This window comes from Gracilinanus agilis, chromosome 2 (assembly GCF_016433145.1).
Source record: "Gracilinanus agilis isolate LMUSP501 chromosome 2, AgileGrace, whole genome shotgun sequence".
Classification (NCBI taxonomy): Eukaryota; Metazoa; Chordata; class Mammalia; order Didelphimorphia; family Didelphidae; genus Gracilinanus; species Gracilinanus agilis.
In genome coordinates, this window is record NC_058131.1 from 638583835 (window position 1) to 638607335 (window position 23501).

A 23501-nucleotide genomic window follows, 5' to 3' on the forward strand; every position below is an offset into this window, starting at 1 on the left:
TCTCATCTCCATTTACTATATAATTATCCATTTCAAGTTTAATTTCTTAATGTCTTTTTTCTTGGTTCTGTCCTCTATATGCTTAGTACATTTTAATGCGCATTGTTCTTAACTTAAGTTTGCTTAAGACCACCTCTTAATTCAATCCTTTTCAGCATTCTTTTCCTAAATGATCAATGCCATTCCTTTTTTAAAGAGACTCACTGGGGAGCTTTCTTCAGGTTGAGAGATTCAAAATGGTAAATAGAAAGATAGAGTTGTGAAGGTTATTTCATGGATCATTAAAAATGAATACTAATTATGGCCAAGAGAGACATTTTAACTCATAAATACAAAGGGTCATTAAGTCTTATTAGCTCAGCCTATTGGCCCAGTTAAAATCAAAGGTCACAAAGCATTCTCTGGGTCATAACTATGACTGAACACTGACTGGAGATGAGAGTTTAACCTAGACAAAAAAAAATAAAATAAGAATTGGCAGTTTGTAGACACAATCAATCTGAAAAATTCATTTTAAACTATCAATCTAGGTCAGTTTGGGAAGCCATGAGATTAATTGGGAAAAGCCACCCATGGAAGAGAAAGTATTCTTTGAATTAGGACCTCTGACCAGATTGAAGGAATGCTGGAAGTATCAAAGCAAGAGCTTCTAGAGCAAAATACAATTGCAACCCAAATTTAGAATAGAAGGACATCCAATCATATGAGAAAAGAGAGCTAAGCCAAAGAGGCCAGATGAAAGGAAAAATTAGAACTGGAAAAACAAGAACTGAATGTAAACTCAGTCCTAAATCATGGTGTAGACAAATAGAGTCTACAAGTACACTTCCCAAGTGATTGCTGAGACTTGTTAATGACTGACAAAATCAGATTTTGGATTCCTTTTGATAAGCAATGTAGCATTCATGGACAGTCTGAGGTTTTATATCCTTCTTGGCATTGGAAGCTAGGATCCTCGTACCCTGGAACAGAGTCTTTTATTGAAACACGTTCCATTTTGTTAATGCATTTCTTTGATGATTTTTTGTCTACCATATCCCCTACCAATCATTAAAACATATGTGCATTTAATTACATGAATTAATATTTTAGTTTAAATTAACCTTGAATTAATTTTACTTCAGATATGGGATCCCAAATCAGATTTCATAATACTCACTGACATAACTATTAAGAGTACAAAGTATTGTAATGAAATCAAATCTACAAACTTTTAACCTAAACCATGCCCAATATATAATTGTACATATATAATCCTGTTCTTAAAGATTTCCAAGGTGAAAGAGTCTATTGCCATCTCTACATACTTCATTCAGATCCAGAGGAGCATGAAGAGAATCCACTGTTTTTTTTCCCTATTCTCACACTCCATCATGAGCCTCCTTCTTTTTCTAGGCATCCATTTTTCTGATAGTATTTGCTTCTCTTGCTCCTTAGTTACTGTCTTGTAGCCTATTCTAACACAGCACTTATCAAATTTCTAGCACTATTGAGACAATATGCAGTGAGAAGGATAGAGTAAATTGATTATTATGGGCATACCCCAGCTAACATGATAAATGGTTTATATAAAGATTAATGAAGCTTTATGTTTGTTTATCTGAAGACTGGATCTCTCATTTTACCCAAGATGGAAGTTCAGGGGCTACTCACAGGCTCAGTTCCATCTGATTGGCACGAAAGCTTTGACCACCATTTTTTACCTGAGCTAGTTTACTCTTCCCTAGGCACTCTGTTGATATGAACCCAGGTGCTCACCATATTAATGCCAACTTAAGACAGGTGCCAGATTGGCTTATTCTGTTTCAGCTCAAAACTCTCAAATTCAAGAGATCACCAGCTTCCATTCTCCCCTGTACAGTGGATTATTAAAGGCACATATTACCATACTCTGGTATTAGGTTATACAACATGACAGGGGAAAATGAGCTCTGGTTGAAGGATGTTATAGGAGGGTTTTATGGCATTACATAGGATTTGTTTATAAGATACTAATGATAATATATATAGTACAGTAATGTCAGTCAAGACAGAATTATGAGGAATATTCCTATATTATAATCCCATGAAACATGCCTCTTTTGAAAATTCAAGTGCCATTTCCCCTTTATATTTTTGTGTACTTAGGTAGCATATACAGAATTATTTAAAAATAATTAGCTCATAAAAATTGTAAGACAAACATATACCAAAGCAGATTTAATTATATCTGTCCTTTGGGGCTTGTAGGAACTTCTAGGAAAAACAAATATAAAATACCTGGCTTTGTTTCTTCACACCTGGATTTCACTGAAGAATATATCTCTTTTTTAAGTCCTATGTATTGAAATTCAAGAATACTTTAAATAAACTGAAACATAAAATAATGGCTGAATTTCAGGATAAGTAAGTATTTTGCTTTTCTTCCAAACATGGTTTCCCTTTAGTGTAGGATTTTGGGCAAGTTGTCACATTAGGGTAAGGCATCTGTAGCTAAGAATTTATTTTCATTTATGTTTTGAATGCCAGATTTAAAGGATTTGTAATTAAATACTTATGTGTATAAAGCTAAAATCTGGCATACTTATTGACAACCTGGATGCAATTTTAAAAATCAGTTTGAGAAAATGCTTCCAAAATCCAGCGGGCAAAATACAAAGCTCTTTTGTATTTTGAGATAAGAATCTTTTCCCATTCTGGGAAAATATTTTTGCTTGAATTTTGTTAGAGAATTTCCTTTACTTCCCTAAAAATGCAGAGGCCACATCATTTAGTACAAAAGTATTAAGCTGAGAATTAAGACATTATGCCATGAGTCCTAAATGATGCTCTCTAGGTTCTAAAAGGCACCTCAGAATCATCTTCATATAGACCCCCTATTTCATATCCCATTTGACTGAAGCCAAAAAAAACAACCAAAAGGAAAAAAAGGGGGGCAGGAAAATGGGAAGCTGATCATTTTCTAGATAAACAATCTCAGCTATTCAAAGCCAATGTATTGTCAGTTTTATAGAATAGTAGATAGTCTAAGAAACAAATCATTGGAGGATTGGAGGAGGAAAATGTGTGAGGGAACCAGGTAAAGGAGTATAAACTGTCAAGGAGATCATTTGTCTTGTCTGTCTACTCTTTACTGAACATCTTTGAGCAGGAGCTGTGTGAAGGCTCCTGCTGCTATCATGTTTAGTTCAATCTATCTCTTTATTGTAGATCAGACATACTGATGTCTGAATATCCAAACTGCATTTTGTTTCTGGGAGTAATCAAATTCTGGTAGTATGGTGAGAGATATGAAGCTTATATTTGAGATTCAGGACCTTCATGGTCTCTGTAATAGTCTACTAAATCTAATTTACAGAAGTGTAGTACTATATATTAGACTAGTACTATATATTAGACTATCATTGTTTCATAGTTTTGACTTATTGAGTATCTTGCCTTTTCTTGCATCTTTTTGTTGTATTTGATTTCTGTCTCAGGACTGGTGAAGAGGACCTCAATATTTACTTTTCCTATAGTATTCAATCCCTAATGGCCCATTCTTTGGTGCTATATATATATATTTCCTTTTTGTTGCTCAATATATAAAATAATCTGAACCCATATTCACCTCTTAAATCATAGCCACATATCTAGACTCCAGCAAAAGTGCTGTATCTGCTGATACTAGCCATGGGACCTGAGGACTAAGTCATGGCAACTCTGTCATGGATTCAGAGGCTAGTTCTCATTTGTCATTTGTTTTCAAAATGAATAAAAAAATAGTAAGCAAACTTAAAGTATTGTGTGGTGAGCCTCTTGATGAAATGGCTGAGAAGAATCTCTTAACATTTGCCATCCATTCTTACTGCTATGCCTACATTAAGGTGGGGAAATAACAGAGGCTTGAAATAGTGAGAGAGTTACCGGTACCCAAGGTATCTATTAACCACAGGACAATGAGCACACAGATTCTGCAAACTAGGTATGGCCAATCTTTATCTATTTCTTCATATTTGATCTTTTGACACCAGTTCCCCAGTAATGCCTCTTTAATTTCCTTGGCATACATCTTTGTCCTTGAACCCCTCTATTTTCATTTTATGGACAGAAATCCCTGCCATCCTTTTTTTTTTTAAACTAAGAACCTGCCCCAGCATGAGCTGGTAATAACAGCAAACACTTTTTCTAAAGTTTTATCCTCAAACATGCTGGCCTACAACTACAGGACATATTCATTTGACACAGCCAAAAGTTCATTAATCTCTCTCTACTGTGTAGAGTGGGTTTACTATTTGGCAGGGTGGACTAAGTCATCAGGAGACAGCGGGAACTAGAAGTTGTCAGCATCTCTTGAACTGAGGCACACATGGTTCTGAATAAAAAGGCCTAGACCTTCCAGGAAGCAGCTGGAATTTCGACAGAATGGCCATTTTACTCCTTTCATTTTGGCTTCATATTCTCCTATCTTTTAACTTGGAGTGACAACTAACTTGGCAACTAATCCAAGTTCTCTCCTGTCCCCATCCCTGAGGTTTAAATTTTGCTCTTGAAAGTCACTTTATTAATAGCCTTTGTATTACTACTGCTGCTATCCTCTTTCCTTTAAGATTTTGACACCCCCTATTCCCAGGGAGAATTACCGCCCCCCCCTTCCCTAATTATTGGTATGTTTGGGTCTTGTCTTGCTTAATAGCAGGAAATATTTAATCATAGGTAGACCTGCACGGATGCTCAATAATTCCATTTTTTCTTTCATTTCTTCACTCCCTCTGACATTTCTTACATCAGCTTTCCCAAATATTTACCACTATTGTCAAACTCCCAACCTCCCTCTCCCAACAATATTTGGTCTGACTATTGTATCTTCTGTTTTACTGAGACAAAGGAGTCATCCAGTGAACTCCTCCAGTTTCTGTCTTCCATATCTCCAAACTTCTGTTTATTCATTTTCTTTCTGTCTGCCTCAGGGAATAAAATGTTCCCCATTATTTCTACTCATTCTCTAAATCACACCTCCTTTTACATTTCCTTGATCTTGCCTGGGTAACCATCTCCTCTCTACTATTTACCAATTTCTTCACTATTTACTTCTTTCCAACTGACTGGAAACATATTTGGGTTTTCCACCTTAGAACAACATAAAACATCTCTTCATTTCTATTTCTCTCCCATGTGTCTCTTCTGTTCACTGACAGACTTCTACAACGAATAATCTATATTCACTGCTTCTACTTCCTTGCCACCCTCTCTTCTTGCAATCCGATTTGCTTTTTTACTACTTAATCAAGGACTTCCTATTTACTGAATTGAGTGGCCTTTTCTCAGGGCCTAACCTCAGTGATCTCTAAAGTTTTTCCAACCTCACTTTCTTGTTATGTCTTCCTCTTAGCTTCTGGGAAAATTTACCCTCTCACTATATCCTCCTAGTTTCTCTTACCTTTCTGAATTCTTCTTTCCTTTTCTGGTCTAATATCTCTTTTTCCTTCCATTTCCCAAATCTATTATCCAAGGTTCCATTCTTGGCCTTTATCTTTTTTTTTCTATATAGTTTTTGATGGTAATCTGTATCCCTTTCATGTAGATGTCATATATATATATACCCAACCCTGACCTCTCTTCCAAACTCCAAACTCATTTTTCCAACTGTCTTTTTTGGGAACACTTTTATAAACTATTCACACTTGAAATTCAACCTCAATGTGTCTACTGCATAGTTTATCTTTTCTCTAAAAACAGATGCCTCATTGTAATTTCCCTATGTTTACTAATAATAGCATCATGCTCTCTTTAAACTGGATTAAGTAATTCACTATCCCCACTGATTCCTCCATTTCTATGCCTCCTAAATTCAAACAACTTTATAATGTTAAATCACTTCCCTAATAACTTTTTGATTCATTCCCACCTTTCTATTCCTATTTCTACCAAACTCTTTCAGTCTTTTATTACCTCTCAATTAAGTAATTGCAGTAATCCTAAATTAATCTCCTTTCTTTTAATCTCTCCAGTTTTCTACTTGTTCTCTAACTCAAAATCATATTAATCTTCTTAAATTACATCTCCTACCACATAATTCCAGTGCTTACAAAATTTTAGGGGCTCCCAAAGAAGATGGATTCATTTCATTTAAATGCCTGGCATTCAAAGCCTTCTATAATCTGAGTAAAACATATCTTTTCAACTTTATCTCACACACAGACATATACATTCCTTTCCCACTTTCCTTACTTTATGTATAATGTTTCCTATTTCTAGAATGATTTCTAAAAAAGTGTGAAATGGCTTTCTATCATTCATGATCCATCTCAAATGCCATCTCTTCCATGAAGATTTCCATGATCTATCTTCCTTCCCTTTTTATTATCAGCTAAAAATGTTCTCTTTCTCCCCTGAATTCTCATGGGATCTTGTACTACTTATGCATTTCTATGCTTACCATATTCTACTTGGTATCACTTCTATTTGTGTACATGTATGTCACTCATTTTATGTGTGTATATATATATATATATATATATATATCCCAGATTATTAATTAACTGAGGGCAGGTAGGTGGCACAGTTGATAAGGCACTAGGCCTGGAGTCAGGAAGATCTGAGTTAAAAATCCAGTCTCAGATATTAACTAGCTGTGACCTTACACAAGTCACTCAACCTTTGTTTAATGGATATAATAATAACACCTAACTCCTTGGAGTTATTGTGAGAATCAAATGAAATAATATTAGTAAAATACTTAAAGGCACAGTGTCTGGCACTCAGCAGGTGAGATATAAATGCTAATTATTATTATCATTATTATTATGCAACTCTGAAGACAAGTACAATGACATATTCATCTTTGTTTTCTCTTGGTATCTAGAACTCAGTAAACACGAATTTAATGTAACTAATAAATTTCTGGTTTGTAATATCCAGTCACCAATCAGATCTCAGTAATCTCAATTGGTAATGTAAAAACAGCACAGAATGGTTCCATGTTGACTGAAGTAACGAAACCTTAATTTGTGGAAGTGATCATTAGAACCAATTATATGAATTCTTTTCAAGCCTGAAAATTATTTGGTGTGAATTTCTTCTTTAGAAATATTTCTGGAATTCTAGGTTTGAATCATGAGCAATTTGAAAGGTTCATATCTTTATATAGTCTTAATAATGAGAAAGAGCTAACCACCTAATGATTTCTGGAGGACTACAGAAGTACATTCACAAGTGTTGGGTCTCATTAACTTTGAGGAGTTGAAATGTTTTCACTGAAGTGCCCTCCTTAGCCTTCTTCTTCAGCACTTGCTGGAAAATAGCCGAAATGATCAAATACATTTTTTTTTACAAAAAATACAAGTTTTTTTTCTTTAATTACATAGCCCCATGACACATTATACTTAATCAGCTAGTAAAGTGGTTACAGGATTAGAATACTTACTTTCAAACTATTTACTAAAGTTCCAAGGTGATTCACCTAGGGAACTGACTTAATTGGGGCAAATTAAAAATGAGCCATGGGACGCCTCCAGTCTCTTTTATCACTTCACCATTGACTTCAGGGTATAAATTTGGACAGAATCTTTGAAGAAGGAAGAAGACATGGTAAAGAAACCACAAGTAGGACAGTCATTTGTTTCTAGTCTATAATCAATTAACAAGACACTGTGCTCCGTGTTAATGGGGATACACAGTTTAAGATGGGATTCTTACCTTTGTGAAATTTAAAACCTAGTAGGAGAGAGAATATATATGCTATGAACAAACATGTATTGTTGGTTATCTTCCAAATGATAGGAACTGATAGTAATTCAATTCAAGGCCAAAAGTATTTACTAAATGCTTGCTATGTGCAAGACACTAAAGAGTTCAGTGGAGGCTACAGTGGCCAAGAAGACTTCATGGTTTAGGACTTGAGCTAGGCTTTAAAAGACCCTGAAGTGTGAGGAGGAATTGGAAGAATGAAAAAGTGGAGGAATTATCGATACTTCTATGATCCTAGAGAAGTCACTTTACTGACTCATATAGAAAATAAGAGATTTGCTCAAGATAATCTCTAAGTCTCTTCCAGCTGAGAGACGTGGTTGGAAGTTAAGATGCTTCTCTCACTGAGGAGTGAGAGGTAGGAAAATAAAGGTAATGAGTATATTCTGAATTTTTAGGAGTCTGAGAAAGGAATGAGAGACATAGAACAATGGTTTTAGGAGATGGTACTGTCTAATGAAGGATTTTTTAAGGATGTAGGATACTTAGGTATGTCTGAAGCCAAAAGAAAGGGAGAAATTGGAAAATAGAAGGAGGAAGAATAGGGGGCTCAGTGGATTGAGAGCCAGGCCTATAGACAGGAGGTCCTAGGTTCAAATCTGGCCTCAGATACTTCCTAGCTGTGTGACCCTGAGCAAATCACTTGACCCCCATTGCCTAGACCTTACCACTCTTCTGCCTTGGAGCCAATACACAGTATTGACTCCAAGATGGAAGGTAAGGGTTAAAAATTTTTAAAAAAAGAAGGAGGGGCAGCTGGGTAGCTCAGTGGAGTGAGAGTCAGGCCTAGAGACAGGAAGTCCTAGGTTCAAACCCGGCCTCAGCCACTTCCCAGCTGTGTGACCCTGGGCAGGTCACTTGACCCCCATTGCCCACCCTTACCACTCTTCCACCTATGAGACAATACACCGAAAGTACAAGGGTTTAAAAAAAAAAAGGAGGAAGAATAAGAGGACAAACTGCAGGAGAAAGCAGGAGGGATAGGATCAAGAGTACTTTAGAGGAGTTAATTTTGGCAAGGGGAAAGACCACTTCATTATCAGAAATGGAAGGATTAGCGATTATTGCCTTATAGGACTGTTGTAAGGAAACTATTTTGTAAAGCATATAACACTACACAGAGTTATTCTTTAGCATTATTGTTTTTGTTGTTATGACACAGTCTTCAATGTATTCACCTTTAGCCTACCATGTCTTTATGAAGCTATCTTTAATTCTGTCATGCCAACTGTAGCAATGTATACTCACATACACACAGACACAGCAATATACATGTACACATAAATCTTAGTTATATCCAATGGCAGTTCCAAAGAACAAAACCGTCCTCTTAATTTCATTCAGAAAAGTAGCATTTTATTTTATTCTCAAAGAATGCCACCCAAACATAATTCAAATTCTTAATTTACAAAAAAATCATTTATTGCTTTGTCATTGTCATATTGAATCTCAGAGTGGGTTTTATAGCTCAAAGGAGGAAAAGCTGGAATCAAACCAATTAATTTTTAAAACACTTGAAAGATCCTAATTAAACATGGTTTGCGAGGCATATCTTTATCCTGGAAAAAAATAGATTTACTAGAGAAAAATTTCAGTCAATAAAATGTGTTTGACTAGAATGTGTCACTTCTGTCAATTCCTACATATTTAAAATTTTTGTTAAATTAACCTATCTTGGTTCATAATAAATCTTGGCTATATTTTCTATGAAAAGACAAATTTGGAAACATAAAGTGATGGAGAATTTTTTTAATTTTTAATTTTTTAAAATAAAAGCTTTACCTTCTGTCTTGGAGTCAAACTGTGTATTGACTCCAAGACAGAAGAGTGGTAAGGGTAGGCAATGAAATTCAAGTGACTTGCCCAGGGTCACACAGCTGGGAAGTGTCTGAGGCCAGATTTGAACCCAGGACCTCCCATCTCTAGGTCTAGCTCTCAATCCACTGAGCTACCCAGCTGCCCCTGAGTGATGGAGAATTTAACAAATAATTCATACAAATATATTCCGTATTTGGTCTTTGCACTTATCAATAGTAGAAATGCAGGTATAGAGCAAATCATCAATAAGATTAGCATTTTTAACCTCATGTCTTCAAATGTGATATGTTGCCCATCATTTGATATCCTTAGCTAAACATGTATTTGACTTGTGCCTACAGTTTAACTTAAGTTTCTGTCTCAGAATTAATCCCATTGGGGAAAAATTAGACTAATATAGAATAGTGGAAAGGGCTGTGAATTTAGAGTGAGGAAGTTTGGAACCTAGTCAGGGTTTGAAACTTATTAGTTGTATGACCTTGGGCAAGTTATTTAGCTTCTCTGTATGTTAGTTGTCTTCTCTGAAAAACAGAAATAACATCTTTAGAAAGAGAGCAGAACTAACTGATGTTTTCTTTCCAACTATAAATTCTATAATTGTAAGATTTTACATAATGGAGGCTTCTATTATTGGAGGCCCTGTAAATATTGATGGTCTTTAAACTCTAATGGAGGCTGACACACGCATTACCAGAGCTAGCTTAGTGTTTGGGAGAATCCAAAGGCAACTGTAGGAGAGAAGATGTGTTAGGCTACATACCAAACTGAAGGTTTACAGAGTCATTGTCCTGACCTCATTGCTGTATGTCTGAGAAACATAGACCAAATACCAACACCATCCCAGGAAAGTATCTCTGGTGAGATTCTTGGCAGTGATAGCCTCATGTGCACTGAAGGTTCTCTGAGGATTCTTCAGTGTCTCCAGGCTCCTCATATTTTGGTTTCCTAATTAGGACTTTGGATTCTGATGAAATTTGCTTTCGGATTCACATTTGCAATCTGAAGGCATTAGGATTAAACTTAGGGTATTTGTAGGTAGGCAGTATTTTCTATCTCTTTATCTACATTTTTCCACTTTCATTCTTTCCACCTCTTTGTAAATAAAGCTGCTAAAAGTCATTTTGACTTAAGCTGTAATATTTTTAAATTGGCAACCACGATATTACTTTAGAACTTTCATATTAGCATAAAACTTAAATTTAAATTCTTACACTTGGCAAGATAAGATATGGCACCTTGAGGACCTTGGCTGAACTGCCAAGCATTCCAGCTCTAATGGGCTGGCCATGTTCAAATGCTAAGAAGACTATTTGATAGAGTACACACAAAGAAAGCACTCACACAGAGATCAGAAAAAGCAATATAAGAACATTCTCAAAATCTCCCTAAACATCTTTGGTATTAATTGTGAGACATGGAATACAAGAGCATATAACCATCTAGCATGACCTGGCCTCCTTAAAAAAGGCACTATGCTCTATGAGCAAAGCAGAATTTCAGTAGCTAAGAGGAAACATGGAATTCACAAATTTAGAGACATTGCCATCCCAAATGTTCATATAAGCTATTTATACATGACCTGTAGTAAGAGCCTTCCTAGTTCAGCCACAGTTGGACACACTATATACGCTGATCCTGATTCAGTGATGTCATTTTGGTCCTTTTTGAATATGAAGGACAACAATTGCTTCCAGTGGTCCAAATGGCCTTTATACATGTCTATCTTTTATTTTAAAAGATGAGTTGATATTTTACTACTATTAGATCCATACCTCAAAAATATCAAAGAAAGTTCTATATTAAAAAAATTATAGTAGCTTTATTTGTGGTGGCTGGACCTGGAAATTAAAGAAGTATCTATCAATTGAGGAATAATTGAAATAATTATGGTAAATAGGTATAATGGGATACTATTGTGTTGTAAGGAATGATGAAGTAGGAAACCTGAAAATGCTTGTATGAATTGATGTGTAATGAAGTAAACATAAAAAAAAATTTCCATCATTCTGAAAGACTTAAGAATTCTGAAAATTACATCATATTGCCAGAGGACTGATGGAGAAGAACTTTGTCCATTCATTGACAGAGAAATGATTCACTAAATGCAGACTCTAAAGCAGTTTAGGATATGTTCAATGCAGGAATTTGTTATTTTTTACTGTGTTTAGATGAGACAAGACTTTCACTTTTTTTAAGTGAGGGAGAAGAAAGTTGGAAGGGAGAAAAACAAATGATTGATAATTGAAAAATATATTAAAAGTCATTTGGAGACAACAGCAAATGTATAAATTAACTACATTCTGGCTACTATACAGAGATTAAGAAAATGTAATTCTTGCCCTCTTGCAATTTATAATATAAGGCAGAAAGTAGCAGTGGACAAAGAGACTTTACTTTAACAGTCTACCTGTGCCTCATATCTAAAACAAGTTATTGTACCCCCCAAATCCTTTCTCACTTCTCTAGCCATGCCAATTATATCACTCTCCCAGACATATAAGCTCAAATCATTGGGCTTTATTTCTGATTCCTTAATTATCTTCCCCTCAATTATTTATTAAATCATGTCCTTTATTTCATGATATAATTTTATTTAGCTCCTTGTGAGAGTTTATTTTTCATATACTGTATTATTTATATATGATGGAGAATTCCTGAACCAGGTCTTGGTCCTGGCTCTGTCAGTTCTATTGATTTGCATTTTCTTTGTCCTTAGAAATTCCAAGGAATGTCATTTAAAATTAATTTGCCCAATAAATGAAGGGGAGAAGAATATTTTTCTGGCTAAATGACAAATGTCCCAACTGTGGGGATGGGGAGGAGTGAATAGGTTGATGGACCACATTTTAATGAGCTATTACCAATTAAAGATGTCTTAGGATGAATAATGAGCTCTGCCTGCTGTAGCTTGGGTCATTTCTGTCATGATAAAGCCATGGAGACCTATGTCACTTTACTAGTTATGCTTCTGGACTAACCAATAAACCTGATATAATCAACAAATTTAAATTATTATCCTGAAATCAGTTTATCAAGAGAATTTTAATTGTGACATTCTTTTTTCATCATGACTTCATTTAGCCCTTACTATTCAGTCTAGTTAGTTTCCATTATCATTATTATCACTCTCAGTCTAGTCATACCATATTGTATATGGATTATTCCAGTTGCTTCCTTGATGATCTATGTATTTTTTACTTCTCAACTTTGCCTTTAACCTATCCCTAGAGAGGTTAATCTTTTGAATTCACAAATTGAATGATTGTGGCTTTCTATCTCAAAAATCTTTAATGGCTATTTATTTCCCACATGATAAAATTCTTTAGTCCAGCATTTAAGGCTCTCCACAATCTGTCCCCATCCTTTCTCATCCTATCTCTTCCATCTATCCAAATCTTATCTTTCCCTCTGTTTCTCCAAATATAATTAATTCTTCCTTTTGGATTCTTTCATTGTTTTTATTCGCGATTAAATTATAAAATTATCTTAGGAAGAAACTGTACCTTCTATTACTTTGTATTACTAACAGTGCCATGCAGATACTATAGGATAAACAAATATATATTGAAAATATAAGGTGTATTAGTAACTGCAGAGTACTATGTAATGAGTTGAGTGTTTATGCTTATAGTATAACTAAATGCATTTTCCATTAACAATTCTTCTCTCTTTTAATAGGACTTATTTTTCACTACGGTTAGCACATTTAATCCCCATAACATCCCTGTGAGCTAAGAAGAAAAGTAGTGTCACTTTTTTATATGTTAGGAAAGGAAGTTTGAGTGAGATTAAGGGACTTGGCCAAGATTGCAGGTAGTAAGAAGTGAAGCTTTCTACTACATCAGCAACATTAAACATGTCACTCTAATAATTTAGGACAACAGTCAAATTCAACATGGAACAAGTATAATTATTTTTTACTTTTGTCATTCTTTACACTGGTATGGTTGGAAGGTTTGAATTCAGAATTTTGGGATTTGGGAAATCTTGGCTTAGCCACTGCCTTCATAAATAACCTTAGACAAATATTTTGCCTACTCTGGATTTCAGTTTTTTCAGGAGTAGAAAAATGGAGGTAAATGGACAAGATGAATGTCAAGGTCTCTCTCAGCTTTAATCTATGATCCTGAGGCATACTTCAAGGAAGATCTGATCATTAAGGGTTTGTCCACAAGACAGAGTAGTCATTGCACCCCAATAAATATAATGCTATCTCCATGAATATTTACATTTTCCAGTTATGTCCTGCCAAATTATTCCCCAAGCCATTTATGTTATTCAGTATTTCAAATACACCAAATTGCTTTAGAGCTTCTTGGCATGTATGTGACTTAGAAGAATGAAATTTAAATTAAATCCAGCCACTAAAATTCCCCTATAAAAGAGAAACTATAAATTTCCCACCACAGAATGCCAAAACTCAATAGTTTTGCTTTCCATAATGTGTCCTGAAGTTCCACAAATAAGGGCACCACCAGAGTTAGAAGCCATTCCAGAGATAAGGAATATACATAGAAAAATCTGCTTCCAATTGCCCAGAAGTCAAACCACTAACATCAGTTTTTCTGGAGAGAACAGAGAAACTGGGTCATAAACCACATCATGCTTTATTGATGAAAGTCAACACTAAAATGGCACTCAGAAGAGAGGAAAGCAGCAGAAATGCACAGTGGTATTACGATACCATATATATTCCACAAAGTCAAAATCAACAGCCCCAGCTTCCTCCTTCTGATGAAATTCCTGACTGTCTGAGAGGAATGGGATAAGTTATTGCCACTGATCTAGAGTATATAAAGGGTATATTATGAGCTTTACCCTCTACTCGATCAAAGTAGAAAGTAACCCCAAAAGAGTAGATGAGTGTATGTATGCACATAGTCTTGTCTACATTTCCAAAGTCATGCATTTCCTAGGACAGTTCATGTAAATATGAAATGTTTACCTGAGAAATGACAGTATAGTATTAATATCTGTGCCTGCAGTCAAAATAATTCACTAATATAATTACCAATTATATTGAGATTAGAATAAGCTGTTTAAACCATAATGACTACTTTTAGAAAGTCTAATAGAAAACTTTTACTTTCAACTGGCATGATTTGCTGAAATCATAAAAGAAAGTATTATTTACCTTCAGTCATATTTTTCATATTTCTACAATTTACATGATACTCTTATTAAAAAATATTCATTCAATAGAATAGACTGAATTGTCCTTGGAGCAGGTTCCAGAGCCAAACATCAAAGATCCTTGTGAGAATCATCTCACTTCCCCAACCAACTCCATTCCACAATGGCGTAAGACTCATTATAAGGTGGATCAATACTTGTGCATTACAGGAAGGCATTAAAAGGTTACAGCATGGGAACTGGTGATAACAAAAGAAGTAGCACTAGAACTTGACAGATCTTTCAACCTGGGGTTTGTGGATTTATTTTTAAATATATATTATGCATATTACATATATATATATGTTTTTAATAATCTTTATTTTCTGGCTTAGAATTGATTCTAATTATTGTTTGCAAGGCAGAAGAGCAATTAAGGACTAGGCAATTAGTGACTTGCCCAGAGTCCTATAGCTAGGAAGTATCTGAGGTCACATTTGAACCCAGGCCTGGTTCTCTGTCCATTGAGCCACTTAGATGCCCACATTTTAAAATATATTTTGATAGCTGTTCTTGAATGTTCAAGATTCCTTTGTAATCCTATGTATTTTACTTTGTCAACTTAGAAAAATCNATATATATATATATATATATATATACATATATATATATATATATAGTCTTTTCCTAATGCAGTGTTACAATATTTTTGTCTATTTTATGGGCATAAGACAATGCTTGGTTGAAGCCACATTCCAACCTCTGTCTATGTGTGTGCAAGAGCATGTGTGTAGGTGCTTCTGTTTTACTTTTTATGAAATGACTTTAAATCCATGTTGTCATAACCAGCCAGCAATGTGGAGGTTGGTAAGAAGCTTTGGATATCTAAAGCATGACTCAAAGGGAAAATAAATTAAAAAAAAACTTCCTGTCAGACATCTTTCAATAAACCTTATTTGGGATAAGTTAAATATAATAACTATAAGAAAACACTATTTCATTCCTCCTTCCTCTAAGACTCGGATTGTTGAATAAAATTTGTTGCATTTTCTACTTTACCTCAAATACTGCTAGACAAAGAAGTTTGTCCCTTTATCCACATTCAAGAGTAAGGAGCAATGGAGAGTCTGTCTATCTTTTTATATGGACCCACCATCTAAAATAGTATCTGATAGTCATCATTTGAGATTAATTGATTTGGGTCTTAAGACTTTTCAATGATCCTTACTGGGATCCTTACAGAACCCTTTGGTAGGAGGACATACTTTTAATGAGTAATAAGTTGACAGCCACTTAAGAACAAGAACATATCAAAAGAAGGAGGACAAGTAAGGATAGTGGTTTGATTTAAAGATATGGCAAAGTAATAATGTAAGAAAACAAACCCTGCACTTAGAAATATCAAGCTAACCTCTGACATTAGGCAAATTATTCCTTCTCTGAGCTTTAATTTTCTTCTCTGTAAAATGGAAGCTGTTGTGAGATAATTTATAAGAAAATACTTTAAAAGTCATCAGAGCCCCATACAATATAAGTAGTTTTTTTTTTCTAAAGGAAAGGTGAGGAGTTTGCCAAAGAGATTCTTTCTGGCTTCACAGTTTTGCCAATCCTGGCTCCAGTTAGGCACATAGTAGACACTCAATAAATATTTGTGGAATTGAATTGAATTTTAGAAATAATCAGAAGCAGATATGGAGTAAACTTTTCCAACTGAAGATAAATCTTCACTTGCCTCCTGAAATTTTGACCAATGTTTTCTTCTTCCTTGTTACTCTCAGCATCTGGTAATGTAGATAGCTTCATAAGCTATAAATCATAAGATGTCTCCAAATTTGTAAACTGAGCAGTCACGCATCCAGATATTCAATTCTAGGAGCAAACAAATAGAAGGAGATTTTATGATCTAGCTGGGTTTTATGACAGGCAGAGATCTGATCTTATTAATTGTCAAAATAGAAATTAACCTTTGAAGTCAGTTTCAAAGAGTCAGAATCAACAAGGCTCCTAGAATGGACATTGGGCCTGAACTTTAAATTCCAGTTTTTGATATTTGATTCCTTTTCCCTACACATATGTACTTAAGAAGCTTCAACATCCATTATTCACCTTAAAAAACAAAACAAATTAAAACTCCTTGAATATTGATAAGGGCCAATGATTTTATTTTTTTCCTGAATTTTTTATTAAGAAAATTTTTCCATGGTTACATTATTCATGTTCTTTCCCACCCCTCTTCCCACTCCCCTCCCATAGCCAACACACAATTCCACTGGGTTTTACATGTGTCATTAATCAAGACCTATTTCCATATTATTGATATTTGCACTAGGGTGATCGTTTAGAGTCTACATCCCCAATCATGTCCCCATTGAGGATCAGTTATTTTAGATAAGAAAAGCAAATATATTTACCACTGTCCTCAGGCCATTTCATTATCCAGATATTAATATTGTCTCTTACTTTTGTAACTACAACCTTCTGGAGTTTTCAAAATAGGAAATTAATGTGAGCCTATATCTACATAAACATAGTAGTTTCATCATTTAGATAGATTGAGTTCACTTTTTAAAATTCCTTTTAAATTTGGTTTGCTAATTTATTTTTGTCTGTATAGAATGCTAGAATTGGAAAGGCCCCTGGTACTAAAGCCAGGCACTTGTTAGCAAAACTGCTAATACTTAAGGTTTTTATTTACTAATATATATGTAAATATATGTTAATATTTACATATAACATACATACTTTTGTTAATGTTGTTCAAATATCTATTTTCTTCTTCCTCCCTATAACTACCTCCTTCTATTCCTAGCTCTTTTTTTTGCTCCTTATTGCCGACCTAAGTATTGTGGACCTAAAGCTACAGAAGATAGAACAGTTTTTAATGGCGAGCTTAAGTGTTTTTTCACTATGAAGTATATTTTGGATTGGGAAACACTAATCCTATTCAGCCCTATCATTTATAGAGGAAGAAACTGAATCCCAGAGAGCCTAAATTATTTGTACAAGATCATGCCATAAATGACAAGGCTAAGACTAGAATGTGGATCTCTTGACTTGTGTCCTGTGTACTTTCCACTATATTACAACTATTAGGATTATTAGTTCCTACTTATGACAGTATCCAAGATTATAAATTAAAAGAAACTAAAAGGCATTTATTCAAACTTCTTCATTTTATAACTAAGAAAACTAAATGACTTGCCCAAGGTCACATGTGTAGACAGTAGCAGAGCTGGAATTTGAACTGAATTCCTCTTTCTCCAAATCCAGCTGCTGTGTACATAATGCTAATCAACAAAATAGAATGATCTGTTTTCAGTTTTCATCTTATTCTTCAGCAATTAGTAGGTCCAACCTACCATTCACAAAAATGCCTATCTCTATGGCCTTAGCTTAAAAAATATCTTCCTTAGAGATAGGGCAAAGCTAGTAATCCTCTTGTAAAGAAAATTCATGTGTTGGAGTCTATGGTACATTCTGAAATAATAATTTTACTGCAAGAGCATTTAAAGGTAATAGAAATGGAGATGGGTCCCTAGATACTCAGGAGAAATGAAGAGCAGTAAGCAGTGTACATTTTTTATTCAAGTTGGCTTTTAATGCTCTTCTTTCTTGATTTGATTAATGGATCATCATGCTTGGCAGAAACATTCTTGCAAGATGATTTACTGGATGTGTGTATACATAAAATAAAAAAAGTATTCCATGTTTATTTTTAGTCTAACTTGACTGATACTTCTATTTAGGGAGAGAGGAGCAATTAAATGAACCCTCACAGTTCTGAATTCTACACAGATAAATAATATAAATGGATCTTTGCCTAAATGCAAAGTCTTAGAAGAATTTCAGGAAAGCATTTAATTCACTCAGAGTTTAGAATACCCAAATAACAAAGCTATAAGGATATTTTCCCCCTATTGCCTGGTCTTATTCCAACACAATTGGAGTAACATAGTCTAATGAAAATACTACTAGGTTTTGTGAAAAAAGATAGACCTAAGTTCTAATCTTGTAGTTTTAGTTAACTTGCTATGTGATATCATGCAGAATGTTAGATCTTTTATTTTTGTTCCTCAATTTCCTCATCTGTAAAGTAGGGTTGAATAGGCCCAAACTAACAGGGATATTGCCTAGATAATAAATAGGAAGAGAAGGGGGAAGAAGGAGAGTCATTCATAGAAAAAGAAGTTGCTATTATTTAAATAATATATAATGAGAAAATATGGAACCAATTCTATTTCAATATATCTATGATATCCTCAGTATGGTTATTCCATCCTCCAAGGCAAGTAGATCATAATCCCATACTACTTTCTAATCCTATGTAATTCATATCCACATCCTTCCATAAATCCTGGTTATTTTGCTATTTCATGGATATGCCATTTGGGATGCCTATTAGTACTCATTCTTGCTTCATGGATGAACCACCCCTTTTTTTCTGCTCACACTCCAGACATATGTCATTTCTTATGTGCAAATCATCACTGATAGTATTTGAAAGCCTACTTACAATCATCAGGTTTCTTTCTATTGCCGTTCAGATTATGTGAAATTGTGATTCTTCAGAAGTCATGCTATTCTATTACTTGTAGCCATATTGTATCACTGGAAGAATATTGGTTATATGATCATAGATTTAGAACTAGAAAGGATCTTAAAGACCATCAAGTCCAACACCCTTGTTTATGGAGGAGAAAACTGAAGTTCAGATAGTTTAAATACATATGAACCCAACATGAAATAACTTGTGTTAGAGGCAGGATTTGAAATTAGGGCTTTGTGATTCCAAGTCCACCACTATATACTCTATGCCACATGTTAAAAAGATAGAAATTTGAAGCAGTAAGTTACTTGAAATAACATCATACAAAACATATTTTCAGAGGTCATCAGTTTTATTTTTCTGGAAGTGGATGATTGTTCAGCCAGTCCTTTAGAATTGTCTTGGGTTATTTTATTGATTAGAGAATCTAAGTCTTTCACAGTTAGTCTTCATTACAATACTGCTGTTACTGCAAATGATCTTCAGGTTTTTCTCACTTCACTTTGCATTAGTTCATAAAAGCATTGGCATTTTTTTTCTTTTAAACCCTTACCTTCTGTCTTGGAGCCAATACTGTGTATTGGCTCCAAGGCAGAAGAGTCATGAGGGCTAGGAAATGGGGGTCAAGTTATTTGCCCAGGGTCACACAGCTAGGAAGTGTCTGAGGCCAGATTTGAACCTAGGACCTCCAATCTCTAGGCCTGGCTCTCAAACCACTGAGCTACCCAGCTGCCCTTGCCATGTTTTTCTGAAACCACCTTACTCATCATTTCCTACAGCACAGTATTCCATCACAATTATATTCTACAACTTGGTCAGCCATTCCCCAAATGATGAATAATCCTCTTAATTTCCAATTCTTTATCACCACAAAAGGAGCTGCTATAAATATTTTTGTATATGTAAGTCCTTTCCCTTTTTCTTTGATCTCTTTGGACTATAGTCCTAGTAGAGATTTTGCTGGGTCCAAGAGTTTGCACAGTTTTATAGTTCTTTGGGCCTACTTCTAAACCGTTTTCCTCAATGGTTGGACCAACTTACTACTCTACCAATGGTTCACTAGTGTACCTATTTTTCTCTCATACTGGGTTCTTAAAGCTAAACATTGCATTTTGTTTTGGAGGTAAAGAGCTATTGGAATTAAATTATAAGGATAATAACATTATCATACCTGGACTTTAGGGTTATCAATTTAGCAGTTGTGTGGAAGATATATCAGAAAAGATAGATCAATTAGGAGAATAATTCTAATAGTACAGGAGAGTTTTTGAGCATCTAAACTGGTAGGGTTGGTATGATTGGAGAAAAAAAGACCAGATGGAAGAATTGACCAGACTTGGCAACCAAATGGATTTGGGAATGAATCGAAAATTGTTTTGGATAGCAAACTTAGATGGCTGGAAGGATGGTAACTTCCTTGTCTGGAAAAGGAAAAATAATGAAAATGAAGGATTTGGGAGAAAATGATGATTTCTGGTCTGGACATGTTAGTTTGAGATGTCTAAAGAACATCTGGTTGGAGAATGCCAATAGTTAGTGATGTGGGAGTGTAGTTCAGGGGAGAGAAATTGAGATTTGTCATATATATCTAGGAGTTGTCTGCTTAGGGATGATCATTTAATCCTTTAAACTGATGAAAAAAGGTGGCATAAAGAGACAATATCCAAAATAGAATTCCAAGTAGACCCATACTTAGAGGAGAGGACAAAATCTAGCAAAAGAAGGCGATACCCAGAGAAGGAAATGTCCTGAAAACCAAGGATGAAAAGATTGTCTAGGAGGGAAGATGGTAAACATAGTATCAAATCCTGCAAACAAGTGATAAAGTCCTGAGAAACATTCACTCTGTCATGTTGGCATGGCACAGTCTGAGTCTGCCTTGCCTCCTTTGTTCTAGGCTAGATCTCTCATGAAGCCTCCTCAGACTGTTACATTAGCAAGATTATTTTCCATGCTGGATGTTTATAGAATCTCTAAAGAGCTGCCAGTCAAGCAACTTTGATTGGCTTAAATCATTTCAATGAAATGTCCAGTCACCTAATTAAGAAAAAATTTCCCAGTTTTCCTCCACTAAACTCATGGCTATTTCTGAATATATGTTGTTTTAGCCTCTTATAAAGATGGCTAAAGCCCATAGTCATATTGAACAATTTTAAACGCCTGAGAAAATAGACAATAAACAAACTAATAATTTTATAGGGATTAGAGAGATCCACTTATCTTGTAGTCACGAGAAAAAGTGGGGATGAGGATGGAGAAGGGAAAGAGAGAAGTGCCAATAAGCAGAAAGTTAGTTGGAGCTAGAAAGAATTTTCTTTTCATGAGCTTGGCCAGCCAAATACAGCAGATGAAAAGGGTGAGTAGGATTCACAGTAACTGCTAGTGATCCATTTTGCTCATGTCATCTTTGGATTTTTTTCCTTCCCACACCGACCTCTCTCATCCACCAACTTACTTAGCTTCTCTGAGAGGAGCTAATGGTTTTCTATGACTGGTATGTGCAATAGCCTTCATGAAGCCACCTGCTTCCTACTCAAGCAATTTACTCTTCCTCGCCCCTCCTTGCCCCTCAAAGAAAAAAGGCTTGTGAAGATATAATTTCATGCACTTGAACCCCATTAAGGCAGACTGACTGAGCCCATGGCTTAGCCATGCATCATGTTACTGTGGTATAGTTGAAAATAGCAAAACCACATTATTTTTTTCCAAGTAAGTGTGCCATTAAAGCCTTCACCGATTCCTATTGGCTTTTCCCTATTGACCTTTGAGGGAAAAGAGAAGGAGCAAGGGAAAACTGTGAAATCCACAGACAGGAGTGGGCGGGGGGGGGGGGGAAGGGAGAACAGTGCCCTCAGAAGTTCCTCTGAGGAGAACAGCACACACAGGAAGAGAGTTCAGGGGCTCTTGTTGCCATGGCAATGGGAGCTGCTGCTGTTGCTGCACACCCTCGCTGACAAAGATGTTGAAATTATCTTAGGAAGGTCAGGGAATGGGTTTTGGAGGTTTTTCTTTCTTTTTTTTCCCCCTACTGTTGTTAATCAAAAAATAGCAGGTACTATGCACTCAAGATAGGCTCTCCTATTCTAAATAGGTTAAAGTGCTTGTGGAGAAGAAATAATTGATTTTGAGAGAATTGTCTGAATATTTAAGGATCAGTTTTCTAAAAGATAGTAATCATTTCCCCTGGGCACCATACAAATGATTCTCAGGCGCCTTCCTGCTCTATTTTCCTATTTACTTCCAGGGCCTGTGTTCTCTCAAGTTTGTGCTAAGTTTGGCTCACCATTGCCCTTGCCCTTCATTTAGGTTCCCCTACTCGACCAACCAGGCCCCTGGTCACTCTTTGTTTCTCTTACAGCCCTCTTCCTCTATTCTCCATATGTGATAGGGGGTGAGGAGGGAGAGGTGAAGGATTTAAATCTGCCCTAAATTTCAACTGACAATACAACTTACACAGAAGGCAATATACTTCAGGGATACTTCCAACTTGAAAATGCTATCCATCTGTGAAACCAGGCCAAAAAAATATAACCCAAGGCAGCAATCAGTAACCTCTGTATTTTAAGAAAAGAAAAAACCCTCCAAGATTGGGAGAATTTGTTCAGTAATATGGTTATGATCTAGGAAGAGGAATGGATATTTTTATGCAAGAGGTAGATCTTGCTGGCTTGAAGTAGGAAGTGGAAGGATGAGGGCTAACACAGGGGTGGGAGAGGAGAGAACTAAGAATGTGTAATGATCACATTCATAACTTCAAGTAGGGAATTATGTTGAAGATAAGCAAAAGGTGTCATCAAAGAAATACCTTTGTGAAAAAAGCAGAAATTGATCATGTGCCAACAAGGAAGGGTAGCTGTTGAATAAAGCTATATACCCTTGGTATCCACACAGTGTTAAAGGCTTGTGAGAAAGGTCTTTGGCTTATTGGATAGATTTTACTATGGCAAAGGTATGGGAGGAAATGAAAAAAAATTGCACAGGATGGGTTGGTATGGGCCAGTTGTAATCTACATTGTCAGAGGAAATGCCCATATCAATTAAATCATACATTGTTTAGAGTACTGGAGTATTTGTAGCACTTTGTCATTTACCAAATACTTTCCTCACACCAACCCTGCATTATTATACCCAATTTGCAGATGAGAGAACTGAGGCTCAGAAAAGTAATGTGCCCACCAATAACAGAACCAGTACTGAGATACAGACTCAAGCCTGTTTGACTCCCAGAACAGTGATATTTTTCTCTTTCTTTCTTTCTTTCTTTCTTTCTTTCTTTCTTTCTTTCTTTCTTTCTTTCTTTCTTTCTTTCTTTCTTTCT